A 7,500-nucleotide genomic window follows, 5' to 3' on the forward strand; every position below is an offset into this window, starting at 1 on the left:
TAAAAAATTTAACTTTTTTAATTAATTATATTTTTTTTTAAATTTTTCAGTTAAAAAATTTTTAATAAAAAAAATAATTAATAATAAAAATAAAAAAAATTTTATAATCTACTATTATATTTTATAGTATTATTACTGTTAATATATTTTAAATTTTACAATATACTACCAGTAAAATAATATATATTAATAATAATAAAATAATGATATTATAACAATATTATAAAAATCGTATTATATAATTATACTTATTATTATTATTATTTTATTATTACAGTATAATAATATATTTTTGCAATAATACTAATAATTAAAGTATAATAATTACTAATATAATATAATATAATAATATATGATAAAATAATATAATAATAATTATAATAATAACTAATATAATAATAATAAAAATATTTATAATTAAAATATTAATAATCAGCAATGTTACCAATTCTCTTTTTCTCATTTTTATCATCATTTTCATGATTAATAGAATTGTATTATTTCATTATTATCCCTAATAATTCCAGAATCATCAAATGAATGGAAAAAATCATTTTAGTCTCTCTCAAAGGCTATTTTGCTAGATTTTGCCGCTTTTTCGACTTTTGGATTTTTTGTCTTTTACATTTTTTTTATTATATATGGACCCAATTCCTGGTATTATCATCATTATTATCATGATTATCATCATTATTATCGTTATCACATCATTATCATCATATTCATAATTTATCACATTATCATCATTATTGCAAGTATATCTTCATTATTGGCAATAATTATCATTATTATTGCAATTATTGCAGTTATTAATATATATTTTTACATCTATACTTAATAACAAACTACAATAATAATAGTAATAGCAATAATAATAAAATAATAACGTTTTTATAATCATTATTATATCATATTTTAATATAGTTATTACTGTAATTATTACTGTTATAATAATTATTTTACAATTATACTACCAGTAAAAAAAATAAATTAATGATAATAATAAACAAGAATGATATAATAAACTATTATAACAATCGTATGTATATAATTCTACTTATTATTATCTTATTGTTATTATTACAGTTATAATATATTTTTTGGCAATATACTAATCATCCCCCCAAAGTAATAATAATAATAATAATAATAATAATAATAATATAATCAATAATAATTTTTTTGAATAATAAAGATAATAATAATGATAATAATGGATAATAATGATAATAATAATTGGATAATAGTAATAATATAATAATCATCAAAGTTATCCAAATTCTCTTTATTCTCCACTTTTATCATCATTATTGTCATGATTAATAGAAATTCAGGTAATTATTATCATTATACCCTCATAATTGCAAGAATCATCAAATGAATGGAAAAAACGTCATTGGAGCTACTCTCAAAAGGGCTATATTTCGCGAGATTTTGCAGCTTTTTCGACTTGTGGGGATTTTTTCTTTTACCTTTTTTTTATTATTATGGCCACAATTCTGTTATTATCCTCATTATATCAGATTATCATCATTATATCGTTATCATCATCATTATCATCATTATCATCATATCATCATCATTATCATCATTTATGCAATTATTATCACATATGGCAATAATTATCATATTAGTGCCAATTATTGCAGTTATAATATATATCTTTTACATCTATACTAATAACAACTACAATAAGAATAGAATAGCAATAATAATAACAATAATAACGTTTTTAAATCATTATTTATATCATTATTTTAATTAATATCGTTATTACTGTAATTATTACTGTTATAATAATTATTTTACAAATATACTACCAGTAAAAAAAAATAATAATGATAATAATAACAATAATGATATTAATAACAATATTATAAAAATTCGTATTATTATAATTATACTTATTATTATTATTATTGTTATTATTACAGTTATAATATATTTTTTGGCAATAATACAATAATTAAAGTAATAATAATAATAATAATAATAATAATAATAATAATAATAATAATAATAATAATAATAATAATAATAATAATAATAATAATGATAATAATAATAATAACAATAATAATAATAATAATAATAATAATGATAATAATAATGATTATAATGATAATAATGATAATAATAATGATAATAGTAATAATATTAATAATCATCAAATGTTATCCAAATTTCTTTATTCTCACTTTTATCATCATTATTGTCATGATTATAGAATTCAGGTAATTATTATCATTATACCCTAATAATTGCCAGAATCATCAAATGAAGGGAAAAAAAACGTCATTTTGGAGTCTACTCTCAAAAGGCTATATTTCGCTAGATTTTGCCGCTTTTCGACTTTTGGATTTTTTTTTCTTTTACCTTTTTATAATATGGACACAATTCCGTTTTTATCATCATTTTTATCATGATTATAATCATTATTATCGTTATCATCATCATTATCATCTTTATCATCATTATCATAATCATTATCATCATTATTGCAATTATTATCATCATTATTGCAATAATTATCATTATTATTGCAATTATTGCAGTTATAATATATATTTTACATCTATACTAATAACAACTACAATAATAATAGTAATAGCAATAATAATAACAATAATAACGTTTTTATAATCATTATTTATATCATTATTTTAATTAATATCGTTATTACTGTAATTATTACTGTTATAATAATTATTTTACAATTATACTACCAGTAAAAAAAAAATAATGATAATAATAACAATAATGATATTAATAACAATATTATAACAATTCGTTTTAAATTTATAATTATACTTTTTCATTATTATTATTGTTATTATTACAGTTATAATATATTTTTTGGCAATAATACTAATAATTAAAGTAATAATAATAATAATAATAATAATAATAATAATAATAATAATAATAATAATAATAATGATAATAATAATGAAATAATGATAATAATGATAATAATATGTAATAGAAATTTAATATTAATAATCATCAAATGTTATCCAAATTCTCTTTTTTCTCACTTTTATCATCATTATTGTCATGATTAATAGAATTCAGGTAATTATTATCATTATTATTGCCAGAATCATCAAATGAATGGAAAAAACGTCATTTTGGAGTCTACTCTCAAAAGGCTATATTTCGCTAGATTTTGCCGCTTTTTCGACTTTTGGGATTTTTTTCTTTTACCTTTTTTTATTATATATGGACACAATTCCCTGTTATTATCATCATTAATTATCATGATTATCATCATTATTATCGTTATCATCATCATTATCATCATTATCATCATCATTATCATATATATTTTTACATCTATACTAATAACAACTACAATAATAATAGTAATAGCAATAATAATAACAATAATAACGTTTTTATAATCATTATTTATATCATTATTTTAATTAATATCGTTATTACTGTAATTATTACTGTTATAATAATTATTTTTACAATTATACTACCAGTAAAAAAAATAATAATGATAATAATAACAATAATGATATTAATAACAATATTATAACAATTCGTATTATTATAATTATACTTATTATTATCATTATTGTTATTATTACAGTTATAATATATTTTTTGGCAATAATACTAATAATTAAAGTAATAATAATAATAATAATAATAATAATAATAAAAAAATAATAAATATAATAATAAATAATAATAATAATAATAATGATAATAGTAATAATATTAATAATCATCAAATGTTATCCAAATTCTCTTTATTCTCACTTTTATCATCATTATTGTCATGATTAATAGAATTCAGGTAATTATTATCATTATTACCCTAATAATGCTAGAATCATAAAATGAATGGAAAAAACGTCATTTTGGAGTCTACTCTCAAAAGGCTATATTTCGCTAGATTTTGCCGCTTTTTCGACTTTTGGGATTTTTTTTCTTTTACCTTTTTTTATTATATATGGACACAATTCCTGTTATTATCATCATTATTATCATGATTATCATCATTATTATCGTTATCATCATCATTATCATCATTATCATCATTATCATCATCATTATCATCATTTTTGCAATTTTTATCATCATTATTGCAATAATTATCATTATTATTGCAATTATTGCAGTTATAATATATATTTTTACATCTATACTAATAACAACTACAATAATAATAGTAATAGCAATAAAAATAACAATAATAACGTTTTATAATCATTATACTTATCATTATTATTATTGTTATTATTACAGTTATAATATATTTTTTGGCAATAATACTAATAATTAAAGTAATAATAATAATAATAATAATAATAATAATAATAATAATAATAATAATAATAATAATAATAATAAAAATGATAATAATGATAATAATGATAATAATGATAATAATAATGATAATAGTAATAATATTAATAATCATCAAATGTTATCAAAATTCTTTATTCTCACTTTTATCATCATTATTGTCATGATTAATAGAATTCAGTAAATTAGTATCATTATTACCCTAAAAATTTGCCAGAATCATCAAATGAATGGAAAAAACGTCATTTGGATTTCTACTCTCAAAAGCTATATTTCGCTAGATTTTGCCGCTTTTTCGACTTTTGGGATTTTTTTCTTTACCTTTTTTTATTATATATGGACCCCAATTCCTGTTTTTATCACCCTTATTATCATGAATTTCATCATTATTATCGTTATCATCATCATTATCATCATTATCATCATTATCATCATCATTATCATCATTATTGCAATTATTATCATCATTATTGCAATAATTATCATTATTATTGCAATTATTGCAGTTATAATATATATTTTTACATCTATACTAATAACAACTACAATAATAATAGTAATAGCAATAATAATAACAATAATAACGTTTTTAATCATTATTTTATCATTTTTTTAATTAATATCGTTTTACTGTAATTATTACTGTTAAAATTTAATTATTTTACAATTATACTACCAGTAAAAACAATAATAATGATAATAATAACAATAAGATATTAATAACAATATTATAACAATTCGTATTATTATAATTATACTTATTATTATTATTATTGTTATTATTACAGTTATAATATATTTTTGGCAATAATACTAAAAATTTTAAAGTAAAAATAATAATAATAATAATAATAATAATAATAATAATAATAATAATAATAATAATAAATAGTAATAATAATAAAAATGATAATAATAATGATAATAATGATAATAATGATAATAATAATGATAATAGTAAAAAATTTTAATAATCATCAAATGTTATCCAAATTCTCTTTATTCTCACTTTTATCATCATTATTGCCCAGGGATTAATAGAATTCAGGTAATTATTATCATTATTACCCTAATAATGCCAGAATCATCAAATGAATGGAAAAAACGTCATTTTGGAGTCTACTTCAAAAGGCTATATTTCGCTAGATTTGCCGCTTTTTCGACTTTGGGATTTTTTTTTCTTTTACCTTTTTTTTATTATATATGGACACAATTCCTGTTATTTCATCATTATTATCATGATTATCATCATTATTATCGTTATCATCATCATTATCATCATTTATCATCATTTTTATCATCATTATCATCATTATTGCAATTATTATCATCATTATTGCAATAATTATCATTTTTTATTGCAATTTTTGGCAGTTATAATATATATTTTTACTTTCAATACTAATAAAAAAACTACAATAATAATAGTAATAGCAATAATAATAAAAATAATAAGTTTTTATAATCATTATTTATATCATTATTTTAATTTTATCGTATTACTGTAATATTACTGTTATAATAATTATTTTTACAATTATACTACCAGTAAAAAAAATAATAATGATAATAATAACAATAATGATATTAAAACAATATTATAACAATTCGTATATTAATTATACTTATATATTTATTGTTATTATTACAGTTATAATATATTTTTTGGAAATAATACTAATAATTAAAGTAATAATAATAATAATAATAATAATAATAATAATAATAATAATAATAATAATAATGAAAATAGTAATAATATTAATAATCATCAAATGTTATCCAAATTCTCTTTATTCTCACTTTTATCATCATTATTGTCATGATTAATAGAATTCAGGTAATTTTTAAATCTTTATTACCCTAATAATTGCCAGAATCACAAATGAATGGAAAAACGTCATTTTGGAGTCTACTCTCAAAAGGCTATATTTCGCTAGATTTTGCCGCTTTTCGACTTTTGGGATTTTTTTCTTTTACCTTTTTTTATTATATATGGACACAATTCCTGTTATTATCATCATTATTATCATAAATTATCATCATTATTATCGTTATCATCATCATTATCATCATTATCATCATTATCATCATCATTATCATCATTATTGCAATTATTATCATCATTATTGCAATAATTTCATTATTATTGCAATTTTTGCATTTATAATATATATTTTTACATCTATACTAATAACAACTACAATAATAATGGGTAATAGCAAAAAATAAAAAACAATAATAACGTTTTTATAATCATTATTTATATCATTATTTAATTAATATCGTTATTACTGTAATTATTACTGTTTTTAATAATTATTTTTACAATTATACTACCATTTAAAAAAAAAAATAATGATAATAATAACAATAATGATATTAATAACAATATTATAACAATTCGTATTATTATAATTATACTTATTATTATTATTTTTGTTATTATTACAGTTATAATATATTTTTTGGCAATAATACTAATAATTAAAGTAATAATAATAATAATATAATAATAATAAATAATAAAAAATAATAATAATAATAATAAAATAATGATGATGTAATAATAATGGATAATAATGATAATAATGAATCTAATAATGATAATAGTAATAATATTAATAATCATCAAATGTTATCCAAATTCTCTTTATTCTCACTTTTATCATCATTTTTGTCGGGTTTAAATAGAATTCAGGTAATTATTATCATTATTACCCTAATAATTGCCGGGAATCATCAAATGAATGGAAAAAACGTCATTTGGAAGTCTACTCTCAAAAGGCTATATTTCGCTAGATTTTGCCGCTTTTCGACTTTTGGGATTTTTTTTCTTTACCTTTTTTATTATATATGGACACAATTCCTGTTATTATCATCATTATTATCATGATTATCATCATTATTATCGTTATCATCATCATTATCATCATTATCATCATTATCATCATCATTATCATCATTATTGCAATTATTATCATCATTATTGCAATAATTATCATTATTATTGCAATTATTGCAGTTATAATATATATTTTTACATCTATACTAATAACAACTACAATAATAATAGTAATAGCAATAATAATAACAATAATAACGTTTTTATAATCATTATTTATATCATTATTTTAATTAATATCGTTATTACTGTAATTATTACTGTTATAATAA

This window comes from Penaeus monodon, unplaced genomic scaffold, assembly GCF_015228065.2.
Source record: "Penaeus monodon isolate SGIC_2016 unplaced genomic scaffold, NSTDA_Pmon_1 PmonScaffold_46, whole genome shotgun sequence".
NCBI classification, from domain to species: Eukaryota; Metazoa; Arthropoda; class Malacostraca; order Decapoda; family Penaeidae; genus Penaeus; species Penaeus monodon.